Here is a 14,753-nt window from a genome sequence, read left to right as displayed (position 1 = left end):
TATTGTTGTTGTGTTTCTCTTCCTTTTTTCCTTTCTTCTCTCAAATTAATATTTATAGCCTCTAAAAGGACTCCACCTATTTTTTGCTTGTTTGATTTTTACCCCATTTTATTTTTTTTCTTTTCTTCAAACAGAACCACATAACTTGAACCATTTTGTTCTGCCTCACAAATTGAGGGGGAAATAATGGAGGGTAAGAAGACCAAACAGTTGTATAAGCACTAAGTAGTAATAAAAATGATCGAACTTAAACACCAAACCCAACAGAATCGATACCCAATCTACAACAAACTAAACACAGAGGGGACCACTTATACTAGCAGCCTAAGAAGTATGGGAGGGGGATATGGGATGCATGCTGGGAACAGAGTTGGAGGGAGGACAACTTTGGTGGTGTAAAATTAACTTGATCCAATGTCAATATGTACCAAAAATATTACTGTAAAAATTATGTAGTCCACTCTGGTCAATTATCATTATAAAAAGAAATTGCAAATATGAAACATAAAATATGCATATTATTCAAATTCTGTACAATAAATTACCCCATAAATAAGTATATTAATATTAACAATAATTTTGTTTATATTCGAGTAAATATGGTTCATTCTTTTAGCCATTTAAATAAAGTTCAGCTGGGTTTTTACTTTGGCTAGTTGAACTGAAATCACTCAATGTATTATTTTGCTCTGAATTCTTTAAAATGTAATTAATCCTTTTATCAGCAGTTTGTGTCTGGTAATATTCAGGCCATATGTTTTTTTTCCTTCTTTCTTGAGCTTCTCCTCAAAAGACAAAGGTCCCACAGCAGCAAAAATAAATAATAATACTCAATGATCAAGCAGATTTTTTTAAACATGGAAAGCTTCATAAATTTGTGTGTCATCCTTGTGCAGGGGCCATGCTAATCTCTGTATCATCCCAATTTTAGTATATGTGCTGCTGAAGCGAGCACTTATCAAGCAGATTTTAAACTTCTCTTTTCATTATGTTTTCTACTAGTTGACTGGTCAAAGAATTTCCATAACTTATTCTATTCAATAGAAAAAACACACACATACTTAAATATACACATAAGCCTATACATTATCATGCACAAGATACATGAGACACTGAGAGGCATTTGTATATGTCTTCCACAAGCCTCACTGGTAAATAAAGATGAACTGACAAAGTTGATGTAAAAACGATAGTGACATGGTAGGTGACTATAAGGAAAAAAGAAGCATCATAAATAACAAAGATGTGAAAAGTGTCAGAACACTATTAATAAGAGAAACTTGCTACAGTTTTTATTCTCACTTTCTTTTTTTTTGTCATTACCCCCTTTTTAAAAATTGATTGAGGAAACAGTAATTGCACCAAATAAGCTCTGAAGGCAGCTTAAACACAGAAGTATGTAATTGAATATACATTATTGTCTAAATAGAGAGATATCTCACACCCAGGTTTGTGACTTGCCAAAGATTCTTCTCATTCATACTTTCATTTCCATTTCCACACACTTTCCATTACACAGTTATTTTTTCTTTCTTTTTTAGGAAGTGGATGCACACTTGCCTGTGCTCAGGGCTTGTTCCTGATTCTGTGCTCAGGGTTTATTTCTGCCAGTGTTCTGACTATATTATGAAATACCAGGGATTAAACTGAGGACAATGTAAGGGAAATGTATTAGCCTGGAAATTTTCTTTTTTATTATTAATGTAAGAATAAAAGCCAATTCTCATTTTCTATACAATAAGCTTCTAACTTCACAAAAAAAATAAAAAAATGAAGTTATTTAATGGACTTAAAAATAAAGGGGTTTGGGGGCCAGAGTGTTAACACAGTGGTAGGGCCTTTACCTTGCACGTAGCTGACCCAGGCCGAATGATCCCTAGGATCCCATATGGTCCCCTGAGCTAGGAGCAATTTCTGAGTGCAGAATAGGAGTAATTCCTTAGCTCTACTGGGTGTGGTCCCAAAATACAAACAAACACAAAATGAGTTCTGTTAATGAAATCATTCTACATAAGTTCAAGAGAGACTTCTACAAAATTCCACTCTCCTTGTGACACAAAGAACCTAGTTGTCTCTAAACTTTTCTAAACTCTGCTTGTTTTATAAAGTAGAAACCTTACTTTTTTAATTTTTATTTTTTTGAAATTTAGTGATAAAAACTTTATTAATTACGTATTTCACACAGTAATTTGTTAAAGAATTTACACACTAAAATCAATAAAATAATCTATCATAAATTACTAATATTTTATTAATGTTCATAAAAATAATTAGTCAGAAAGAGGTTAACTCACACAAATTTATACAATCAATGTATTCAAATATTTGATAAAATATATAATCTTCAGCTTGTATAATTATGCTGACTTCAATCCAATGTGACAAATTATATGTGAGAAAAAATTCTGTTAAATATTATCATATTAACTGAAATGGAGACAGTCTAATAAACAGTCCAGTTAGAGAAATGTTTTTGTTTTAAAATACTCATTTTAGTCTATATTTTTAAAACATTATTTCCCCTATAATTTTTGTTTTATTCTAATTACTCCATTAAATTTCCCTTATGTAATATTTATAATATCTGTTAATATGAAACGTTTCTATTTTATTAATTTTTAGCTTTCAGGGCCACACTTAATAGTGCTCAGGGCTTAAACCAGAGCTCAAGGATTTCAGTCAGTAGTGCTCAAGAAAATTATTAATCTGTTCTGGGGATCAAAACAAGGGTGATTCTATTCAAAGCAAGTGCCCTACCCACTGTACTATCTCTATGTCCCATTACTATTTAGAGTAATTGAGAATAAAAGTACTTTCAACATACCTCAATAAGGTCAGAGAGATCACAGCAGATGGGTATTTGCCTTGCATGTGGGCAACAGAAGACATATGGTGGTTTGATTCCAGGCATCCCACATGGACCCCCGAGACAAAAAAACAAAAAACAAGCAAACAAAAAAATACCTCAATATATTTGATAATTGTGCTTAATGTAAATTTGCATTTGATTTAGCATTTTATAAGGGCCAAATTGCTCCATAAGAAGACATTTTAAAGTTTTTGAGTAATCTTAAGTATTGATCTTAAATAATCCTTAAACATAGTAAAATCTAAATTTCTTTTTATTAAAAAATGAGGCTCTGAAGTATTCAGCAAAAGGGGCCTCTTGAATTTGTGACTACTCTCTATTAATAGCTAAAAGGTTTTAAAATTATATTTATATCTAATCTACAAAAGAAAAGAAGTAATAATACCTTTTTATTGTGCCCTTCTTTTTTAAATGTACTATAACAAAGATTCTGAGAATTTCTCTCATGATAGAGAGCTTGAATATAATCAGAGATTCAGCCTAGACAAGTATCATACATTTATTCAAACTATAAAATTGCTAGTATCTAGAGAACTTGTGCTGAATCAACTTTATTTAAATGGACTATTGCAGCATGTTCATAATAGAATCCCAACCTTTTCCTCAGCAAAATAATATAAGCCTTTACGCTGTTCAGAAAGAAGATGCTTAGAACATTAAAGAAAGTAGAATTCTTATTCAAAAGTTGGGTGGGAGAAATGTGATGCCTCTGACTTCAATAAAACTTAAGTTTTATTTCAAACTATGGATTCATTTTATTAGGTGTTCAGTTTTTATGGTAATTGCCAATGCAGTTTATGCAAGAAGGTCTGAACTATGAGCTAATATAAGTTTCATTATTTTCTATAAAAATGGATGTATGATAAGTATATTTTATCTCAAACACTAATATTCTTATTTTTCACTTCACTTTTTCACAATATCCAATAAACCTATGTTGAATATTTTAGGCAAAAAGTCAAAGTTTAATGAGATTGAGACAGTAACTGTATATCACAGCCTTTAAAAATCCTCATATTCAATTTTAACTCTTAACACTTTTTCTAATGACATCTAATTTTGGGTTAGTCTCCTATATATTTTTAAGTTTGCTGCTCTTTTTTTTTACACAATAATTTATTTATTGAGGGCTTCCCCGTTATACACCCTAGGTCATTTTCTGCACTTATAGGTCTTCTGTGCCAGCCCCAGGAAGATGCTCCGTGGCAAGGGCTTCGCATCCTTCTCCACGAGGCTCACAAGGCGATTGTAGCTCTCTTCTTCATACCGTGTGAACACGCCGCGCAGATCCATTTCCTCATAGAGCGCCTTCACTTTAGCCACCTTCTTGGGATCCTTCTGCCCATAGTTTTCCTGTAGGATCAGACGCTGCTCTGGCGAGGCCCGCTGGCATACACTGGACCACCAGCCAGCTGCACTTGTCCTCAATGTCGGTGCCAATCTTGCCCGTCACATTGGGTTCCCCAAAGAAGTTCAGATAATCAATCATCCTGGATTTGCAAGAACCCTCTCATCTGTAGGAGGATTTTCTTGGCATTAGCATGAGTCTTCTTATCGTCAATGCCTGCCATGTACATGGCAGCAGCCACAGGAAGGTAGAAGGAGTAGAAGGCAGTCTTGTATAAGGTAATGTCTTTGTGCCTCTTTTCGGTGAATCTGCCAAGATCCACGCTGTCCTGTGGGGCTGTCATGACATCTAAAGTCTGCCCAACTGCAATTACATAGCTCATCTCTAGGAAGAGCTCAATGAGGTTCAGGTAATAGGGCTGATCCCGGCAGCAGAGCTTCAATAGATGATAGATACAGGCCTGCACCATCAGAGAATCATTCACAGCATCCAAACCTCTGCCCGGCTTTTTATACCTACAGAGCTTCCCCCGGTGAGTTATGGACGAATCCATGATGTCATCCATCATCAGAAAGAAAGTTTGGAACAGTTCCACACACCAACCCACAGTGAGGGCACGCTGGATATTCTTGGCATCCTGCTTCTTGGGCTCGACCAGCTCCCGGTAGGCAGCCACCACTGTCATGCCCCGATTGTATTTTCTCCCAAGCGTATTGAACTCCAGGATCTCCGTGAGATGGGTGATCACATCTCCTATATCAGGGTGGTCCAGGTCATCTTCTGTCAGCAATTTAACGATCTCAGGGAAGTCCTGGAAGAATTCCTGCTTCTCTTGGCTAAATGCATCTGAATTCTTGCCTCCATTCATTCTGGAAGAGGGCGCAGTCCGTGGGTCAAGTTTGCTGCTCTTGATGACATTTCTACATGTTTTATTTCATCAAGGCAATTGTTTGTTTAAAGGCATACAAGGCACCATTATGTTTTGATTAAAAAGATAAAAAAAAGACCCAAATTAATGAATGGTTCATCATAGCAGTATGCATGTCTTTTCTGTGTGAGGCATCAAGTTCAAGTGATAGGACTATTCAAACACAGAAACACTTCTTGATTTAGACCTGGTGTTATTCATAACTATTGGGCTTTAACTGCCATAAATATGAGCCTGAACAGCACTACTTTGCTTATTCGTGAACTCTCAGGCCACTAAAGACAGTCCAGTATGGTCCTGGGTGTTGGAAAACAACTCACTTAGAAGAAACCTTCAGAAAATTGAAAAATATTTAAAAAAAGAAAGAACATTGAATATAATCTTTGAAATAACATTGAATATGACCTTTCTTATCTCATTTTATGAATTTACCTTAAAATAAGTCTCAAATATTTAATCATTTGTTTTCAGCAATTTTATAGGTCTCAAATGACTAATCTATAATCTATTTTAATCTCAAATTAATAATATATATATTTTCTAGTCTATTTTCTACTTTAAAGATATGTGACTAACATTGCTAAAGAAGACAATGGGTATACTGGTAATATGGTAAGCAAAGAAATTTTAATATGCTTTAAAATGGTGATGCAAGCAGAAAGACATTTGCCTTGCACACACTAAGCTAGGTCTGACAACTGTTCCGTACCTGGGCATCACATATGGTCCCCCAAGCCAGGAGAGCTTTCTGAGACCATTGCCAGGACTAAACCCTGACTGACCCTGGGTGTGGCCCAAAAAGCAAATAAATAAATAAGTAAAATGAGAAATTGACACAATGTACACATTACAAAATTTTGGTTTAGGAATAGGAGTGACTAAAAGAAAAATGTAATTGAAATTGAATCACCCCAATTGTAGACCTAAAATAATTCAAATTGAAGAAGAAAACAAATAAGAATATCTATCTCTATAGATGTATATATATATATATATATAGCTATTGACATATATATAGCTATATATATACATATATGTGTAAAAATCACAAAATTAGTAAATTAAAGAAGAGGTATATAGCTCAAAGGGGCAGAGCACACACCTTGCATATAGAAGATCTGGGTTCCATTTGAATATACTCTGGTTACCACCTCAGCCCTGAGCACTTTTGGGAGCAGCACTGATGGACCCTCTGCAGTGCTTACTTTGTCTCTTTAACACAGCTAAATGTTACTACCACAACGACTAATAACAATATAAGTAAAGTAATAAATAAAAAATAAAGTAATAGTCCTTAAGGAGCTCTTTATATATTCTTTTTGTTTGTTTTGATTTTTGTTTTGTTTTGTTTCGGGCCACACTGATGACGTTCAGGGATTATTCCTGGTTATGCACTCAGAAACCGCTCCTGGCTTGGGAGACCATATGGGATGCCAAGGGACCTAACCGTGGTCCATACTAGGCTAGATTCGGCAAGACAGATGCCTAATCACTCCACACCACCACTCTGGCCCCCTCTTTATATATTCTTAAATAAAAAAGAGAGATGCTTTTAGATACAAAGTGATGTACTTGATATAAATTTACAGTTGATTTGGTGAAATAAAATCAGATTAGATAATTAATCTGTTAGAATATAGTTCTTTTAATGCCATTATAATTCAGGTAATCTGAGTTTCTCTTCAGATCTTTATGAAGAAATCAAGTAAAGTGCAGGAGATTGTATGGCAAAGAAAATAAGATAAGTTATACTAAATTATTTCAGAGTTTTAAAAATTGAATGTGGTTTATTAGTCAGTGTTATTTTCTAACTTCAACATTTTCTACAATTGATAAAAGAAAATAATTGAATATAGTTACTGATTGAATCAGTGACATTCTATTTGAGAATGTAATAATACTTCTCTTCCCAATTGTTGTAAATTTCTTCAAGAGGTTATTAAGCTGTCAAAATTTAAAAACTCTTACCTTTTGTAGTACTCACTTCTTAATAAGTGTTATGTTGGGTAATTTTTGAACTCAGTGTGCTGGATTGTGTGACTCCTGGGGACAAGGTGGTTGACATGATCACTATAGACATCCTGAACTCCAAAAACACTTAAATCTTTAATTTATCAACTAAGAAAAGAAAGGCATTCAAAGAAATTTACCAAGTAGGACTATCTGTAAATGTGTTCTGGAAGACATGACTCCAAGTTCTTTGATTTCTTGAGCTTGCTATTTGGCAAATATACTGTAAAAGATGGAAATATATATAAAAATCTGATTAAATATATGCTTTTGCCAGTTTTCAGTACAGAATAATGTAATATTACCAAAATAATGGTAATTGAATTTCACTGCTGGCATTTTCTACAAAAGACATAATCTAGCATAATTTAATAAGTATGACTAACTCAGATAAACATAAAAATATGCACACTTATATATATTGCCAGGAGTCACATACACGTGGTGACAGAAGGCACAAACTGAAAATCTTACGTTTTTGCCCGGTGGCACTCAGGGGTTACACTGGCTCTGTGTTCAGAAATCACTCCTAACAGCCTTAGGGACCATATGGCATGCTGGGTATTGAGCCCAACTAGGCTGCTTTCAAGGCAAATGTATGTATCCTACCTGCTGTATCATCTATCCAGTCTCAGAAAGTTCAACTTTTTGACTTTTCCTTATCTACCACATAATTTAAAGCTATTTTTCAGCATCCGAAGAGCCAACATTACTTAAATTTGTGATTTTATAAGAAAAGAATTTATATTTTATCAAAATATAAGAGTTGTTTAAAAAGATGTTGCTAAAAATCAAGTTAAGGGCGGGGGGAGCTAAGCAGTGGTACAAGTGGCGCAAGTCTGCCTTGTATGTGCTAACTTAGGATGGACCATGGTTCGATCCCCCAGTGTTCCATATGGTCAACACAAGCCAGTAGCAATTTCTGAGTGCATAGCCAGGAGTAACCCCCGAGCGTCACCGGGTGTGGCCTAAAAACCAATAAATAAATAAATTAATTAAATAAAGTTACTGGGGCCAGTAGGAAGTTTGCCTTGCAAGTGGCTACCCAAGATGGACTGAGTTTGAAACCAGCATCCCATATGGTCTCCCAAACCAGGAGCAATTTCTGAGTTGAGAGCCAAGAGTAACTCAGCCCAGAAATCAAAAAAAAAAAAATTCAAAAATTCAAAAATTACAAATTCAAAAATTATATCCATAATACCTCTTGATAGTATCTTTGGTAAAATTTGGACCAAAATTTTAACATGAATTAAACTCAAATATGTTGATGAAAAATATGCACATCAAGGAAGGTAATATAATTGATAAAAATATATGAAAATTAAAACCATATTGTGTTTTAATAAACACTACAAAATTGCTAAAGTTAACAAATATTAAACCATTGAATATAATTGATATGTACTATCATTGTGCTCTCAGATATTGCTGATGAGCATCTGAAATAGTATTGCTTTTTAAAAAAAAACACTTTTATATCTCTCCTGAACTTATTTATTTATTTAAATTTTTAGGTCACAGAATTGCTCCTAAGAGACTCCGGGGACCATATGAGATGCCAGGGTTCAAACAACTGTCCATCTGCATGCAAAGCATGCTATCCCTCCAGCCCCGCTCCTAAATTTTTCTTAAGTTTAACCAAAACACTTAATATATGGTCACACAAGATACAAATACTAGATTCACACTGATAACAGTTTTTTCCTAATAATAAATATTACTTAACTGAAAAATTGCTAACGAATTTTGCTACTTCCATGCAACAGAATAATCTTAAGCAAGAAATAATACTAAATTATTAATAACCTGTATAGAAAAGATGAAATTTAAAAGAATAATAAAATCCTTGATAAAGAAGTGTGCCATATTAATTTATATATCATTCTGCAAGAGGCCCAAATCAACAGGAAGCGCATTATATAAGTGGCTGACAGAGCTTGGGTTAAAGAGTGAAATAAAGGAGTACAAGAAACTTGTAATGACAAGATGGTAATCATATAACTAAAAAAACTGTTCCAATAAATTTAACTTTAAAATGCAATACAAATAAATGTTATAAAATAATGAGAACTATTCTTAATATTGTTGACTTAATTTTAAAAAACAGCATGCCCAATACAAAATTATTTGGTCATTTCCTAATGTCTTTCTAAACAATGTCCTCCACTGTGCACTATATAATTCATGTATGAAGCTAAGCAGTATCTTTTTTTGATTTTAGTATAAAAAGTTAAGATAGAAGCAAATTTAGACTTTCTGAATCATATTGATAAATATAAATATTTAAGTATATATTTATGAAACAGAAACAATAAAACTGTTGAATTTTAAGTTAAAATTGAGTAATTTTTGCATCCAAACACAAGCCATTTAAAACACAGGTGGATGCTTCAGAGCCAGAATCTTTTTCTCACTCTATTCTCTTCTGAAGTAACACATACTAGGTCAAAGATAAATAAGTCAATCTACCAGCTGTTTAATTTCCTTATGTTTATGACCTTAATATTAATCAATTTCCAAATTTAAATTATAACTTGCTCCTCTCTTTTAAAGTAGCCTAATATTGCTTTACTTTATTTTGTTTTGCAACCATTTATCTGCTCATAGTTAAGTGATATTCCCCATTATGTTTTTAACAGATACCTGGTATCTTGTAACAATCAAAAATTATAGCTAAAATAATGGTAACTTTTATTGTTCTAATACTTTGAGTATCATTTGCTTTGTGTGATTTTTTTAAATAAGTGAGTATTTATTGTTAAAAATGTTTTTGCAGGGGCCAGAGAGATAGCATGGAGATAGGGCATTTGCCTTGCATGCAGAAGGTTCGAATCCCAGTATACCATATGGTCCCCCGAGCCTGCCAGGAGTGATTTCTGAGCGTACATCCAGGAGTAACTCCTGAGCGCCGCCAGGTGTGACCCACCCTCTCTCCCCTCCCAATGGTTTTGCAGTTAGAACAATGGTTTTGCCACTAGAACAAAAGTACAGATGTTGGGCATTTGCCTTGGTCTTACTGAGCCAGCTTGGAATATGGCATTATATATGGTCATAGGAGTCATCCTGGAGTGACTTCTAATCCAGGAGGGAAAAATGTGACAATCATAGGTGTGGCCTGAAAAAAAAACGTTATGTTTTTTTTTGGTTTTAAGCTTTATTGATTTTATTAAAAGTGAAAATATTACTTGAGAATCAAAGAAAACATATAACTAAAGATGCAAAAGATTAAAAGAAACCAAATTAAAGTAATGGTTTAAATTTTATTGAAACTATAAAAGAAAAGAATGGCTTATTTAGAAGCATACAAACAACAACATTTAATTGAATAAAATATTTGAGGTGAATAGCATGCTCATGTACTTTCATAGGTAAGTCATATTTCACTTGTACAGGATTTTCTAAGATAATTTAAAAAAAAGGAACAAAGGTACACTGAAATCTCTCTTAATTTATTCTACCTATAACTATTAAGGACATTCACCTAGGTACTGTTATGCTTTTGTATTATTTTGTGGTCTATTTTGTTTTTTTATGAGAGGCAAGGGTCCAACAATATGATGCTCATTGTTTCTGGCTCTATGCTCAGGGATCACTCCTGGAATTGCTTGAGGGACCATATGTTTTGCCAGGAATCTAGACCTATTGTCTGCTTGCAAGTCAAGCAAATATTGTTTTACTATCTTTTGGCCCCAAAGGTCCCTTTTTTTATTTCAACATTATGTGACTATTATATTAACAAACATGAAGTCTCATTAGCATGCTGTTATTACTTTATTGTATCTAGTCAGTGTTAGAAAAGTCATATTTGCATATTTAAATTCCCAATACTTCAAGAATAAAATATTTAATTTGCCTATTATGTTTCTATTTTATTTGAAATATTGTGATAGTTTACCAATTGCAGTCATTTAGAGTATACACACACAGGCACTTATACACACACAGACATACATACGTGTGTGTCTTCCCAGTTGCTTTATAACAGTATGCCTCCTTTTTAAAAAAATCATCAGTTTTACAGAAACTATAACAATGTAAACTTAAAATGGGCAATGTTTTTTTCTGGCAGGCCAGTGGGCAAAGGGTAGTGATACAGGATGCACTGTGGAAACATTGATAGATGGATAGAAGTTTACATTGGTGGTGGGATTGGTCCTGATTTGCTCTATGTTTGAAATTCAACTATAAAGGACTTTGTAAACATAAACATTTTCAATAAAATAAAATATAATAGAAAAAATCAATAGTTCTTTATAAAGTTTATAAATAATTTATTTTTTAAATGTGTCAGAAATAGAACTAAAGTCTTCACAAACACATTGCAATGCTCTTCTGTTGAGCTATATTCTTGGTCTTCAATTTTTCAATTTTACTTTTGGTTTTTGAGGGGTTCATGTGTGGTATTGTTTAGGACCCATTCCTGGTGCTATGACAGGGCTTAACCAACCATATGTGGTGCTAGGATTAAAGTTGGATCAGCTGCAAACAAGAACCTTACCCATTATATTATCAACCCCTTTGATTTTATTTTCACTACATACCTGAACAAATACCATTATACTGAAAGTAATTATAAATAAGTTAAAAAAGTACATGAAAAACACACTTGAAAACACCCTATTGTACAATGTACTAAAACTCCATATTACATTTCAAAGGCAATATTTTATACAAGAATTTCAGCACATTCTGAGCATATGTTATCTACTACTTTGATGTAAATTCACTTTGAATTTAGGCCTTTATGGATAGAGTATTTGGTAAATCTGTATCATTAAATATGCCTCATACTATGTTTGACTTTACTTGTAGGGCTATTAATTAGCTTGATTAATATAGATTAAACAGGGGCTAGAGAGATAGCATGGAGGTAAGACATTTGCCTTGAATGTGGAAGGATGGTGATTCAAATCCCATATGGTCGCCGGAGCCTGCCAGGAGTGATTTCTGAGCTTAGAGCCAGGAGTAACCCCTGAGTGCTACCGGTGTGACTCAAAAACAAAACAAAACAAAACAAATGATTAAACAATATCATCACAATATTACCACAAAGTATAAAGAATCAGATGACAACTATTTTTGGTAAATATTGGCTTCTCAGTAAAACTTAGTATTGTCATAGGATGTCATGGTTGTAATAGTTGATAAATGAGTGATGGTTTGAACCTAATCAGATCTTGAGGTGCTTGGAGTTGAGAAACAATCCTAATGTTCTGACCATGAATGGTGACACCAACTCCTGCCCAAGTAAATCGTGTGAAAAAAATAGGACTCCAATCATTTTAGTTGGAAAGTTTTCCAAGAAAAATAGCTGTTTTGAATCTTAGATTAAAGTGCAACATTAATAATCTTATGCAGTAAAGTAGACAAACAGATTACCAGAAGCAAGCAGTATTTTAGTGGAGAATTTTGAAGGTTAAATGCCAGAATTTGGAAAAGGTAAAGTGAGAGTCAGGAAAGGAAAGCCCAGTATGAAACTGATTAAACACAAATTTATTGGCTTTAGGTAATTTTGCCTGTTCTGTACATTAAAAAAAGCCCTTTATACTTAAAAAATAAAATTCACTTTGAAATACAAAGTTATACATTTGTTTTAAATGAAATATCCACCTTAATTGGTTATTTAAAAACTCATTTATAATGCAGTTTTGCATTAGTTTAAGTATCAGCTTCTAAGTATCAGCCAATTTTTAAACCTAAGGATGCCCCAGGCACATTTACTTTGTGACCTTTCTTTTTCATTAAATGTGTTCTGTAAAATTGAATTTTGATGTAGTTCCTGCCTTCGCCTTAACCTTCTGTGACTTCTAAAATAGCAATTAGCATATTTTGAGAAAAACTCACTTCAGATTGTCAGAATACATTTGTCCCAGGTCAACTGTGCCTGATTTGACCCATAGTGCCTGACCCTATAAATGATTGTTTCACGGGATATTTAGAGCTCTTCATAGCACAACACCAAACTGTTTATCTTCCTTTTAACAAGCCATGTCAAACTCAGGAGACCTAATTTCACACATTAGAGGAAAAGAGACAGTTAGAATCACTAATCAGTGATGAGGGAAAGCACATGTGAAATGAGTTTGGGATGGGTGAACATTTTTCCAATTACCGGGCTATATACTATAAGGGAAAAATCATAATCAACAGAAGAATAAATAGTCTTTCCTTCTCTCTTCTCTAGAAAGAAAAGATAATTATTTTTAATGTGAAAAGTCCTCTGAATTGTGCCCAAAATAGGGCACAAAATAATTTGAAGTTCATAAAGTGTGGCAAATTGTTTCTTGAGCTGAGGTTGAATACAGATATTAACACTGGTGTGCTTGGTAGTGATTCAAACAAATAGAACTCCTGATGAAATTCTCTCAATTACTTTCTATTTATAGACAATTATTAAATTCTATGGCCTACAATTAAAAGTACTCATAAAAAATAAGAACCTGTTAAAATTTATTTTCTTAATATTAGAACTTCTGGACTATGTTGAAAATGCTAAACTGCCATTTAGTATTTCTAATACTAATTATATATAATACCACACAAACACATACAAATACACAAAAATTGGAACATGAATTATCCATATATTGGGTATTTGCTTTGTATTATACTCCATATGTTTTTACCAACTTTCTCAGATTATTATTAAAAATTGACATTCATAATGTATTAAATTATCTTCTTAGGTTTCTCATTTCAAAGCAGTAGGCAAAGGTAAAGAATATGTCTAAACTTAAAGCTTTATCTTTTCTATTCCTTGGAGGCTAATGCTTTTTATAAGCACATAATACTCATGACTATATTATTATATATTATATTATTTTAATATATGCTATAATATGCTGATTTATGATAAGTTTAAAGTCTAAGCATTGTATTGATGGGAGACTTGGTCATTGGACAAATATTATTGAACACTGTTACATAAGTTAATTTTAGACTATTATATATCTTGACTAAATGGTACAACCTATAGAGAATTTCAGCTTATGTAAATCTAGCCATTGATCAAAGTGCTAATGAAGGCATATAAAATTTTATATGTGTATATGTTTTGTTTGTTACTGTAGATGTAATATTAATGTGATTAACTTTTGCATCAAATGAGTAGTAAGCAGAAAAATCTTAAATTGTATGGGCTTTTTAGTCAATTATGTGAAGACAAAATATGAAGTAACCTCCTTTTTACTTATGGAAATTACAATGTAGAAATTACCTCAGCTTTAGGTCTAAAAATTCTATACCCAAACTGCACTATCCACTCTTATTTGAGTTTCCCACAGGTCAATTAGTGTCCAATTAGTTAAATCCCAAGTTATGAGTTTATTTCCTAAAATAAATTATTCTCATGCTCTCTAACTCTGTACACACATTCTTTAACTACACACACACATATATATATATACAAAATAAATCACTGATTTAAATTTAATTGTAAAACTATAAAAGTTGGAGTCAACATTAAGAGAAAAACTAGATGGCTTATTTTTTAGCATGTAGAATTAGTCATGATATTCAAAAGAATTCTTTAAAAAGAAGAGCATTTAAAATTCACATTTGTCTCTATTAAATTTAAAATGAATTTTGAACTTTGAGAA

The 14,753-nt window shown here is 33.0% G+C and overlaps 1 non-coding gene and 1 pseudogene across 1 annotated transcript; both read right to left on the bottom strand.

The window, feature by feature from the left end:
- Positions 1-851: 851 nt before the first annotated feature.
- On the bottom strand, positions 852-955 carry LOC126002212 (U6 spliceosomal RNA). The gene has a single exon (XR_007492977.1). It is a non-coding gene; the product is annotated as a U6 spliceosomal RNA (small nuclear RNA).
- Positions 956-3,966: 3,011 nt separating this feature from the next.
- Positions 3,967-5,106, bottom strand: LOC126001172 (farnesyl pyrophosphate synthase-like; annotated as a pseudogene).
- Positions 5,107-14,753: the final 9,647 nt, after the last annotated feature.

This window comes from Suncus etruscus, chromosome 2, assembly GCF_024139225.1.
Source record: "Suncus etruscus isolate mSunEtr1 chromosome 2, mSunEtr1.pri.cur, whole genome shotgun sequence".
Classification (NCBI taxonomy): Eukaryota; Metazoa; Chordata; class Mammalia; order Eulipotyphla; family Soricidae; genus Suncus; species Suncus etruscus.
The sequence above is the reverse complement of the archived record's forward strand: the minus strand, read 5'-3'. Positions and strand labels throughout refer to the sequence as shown.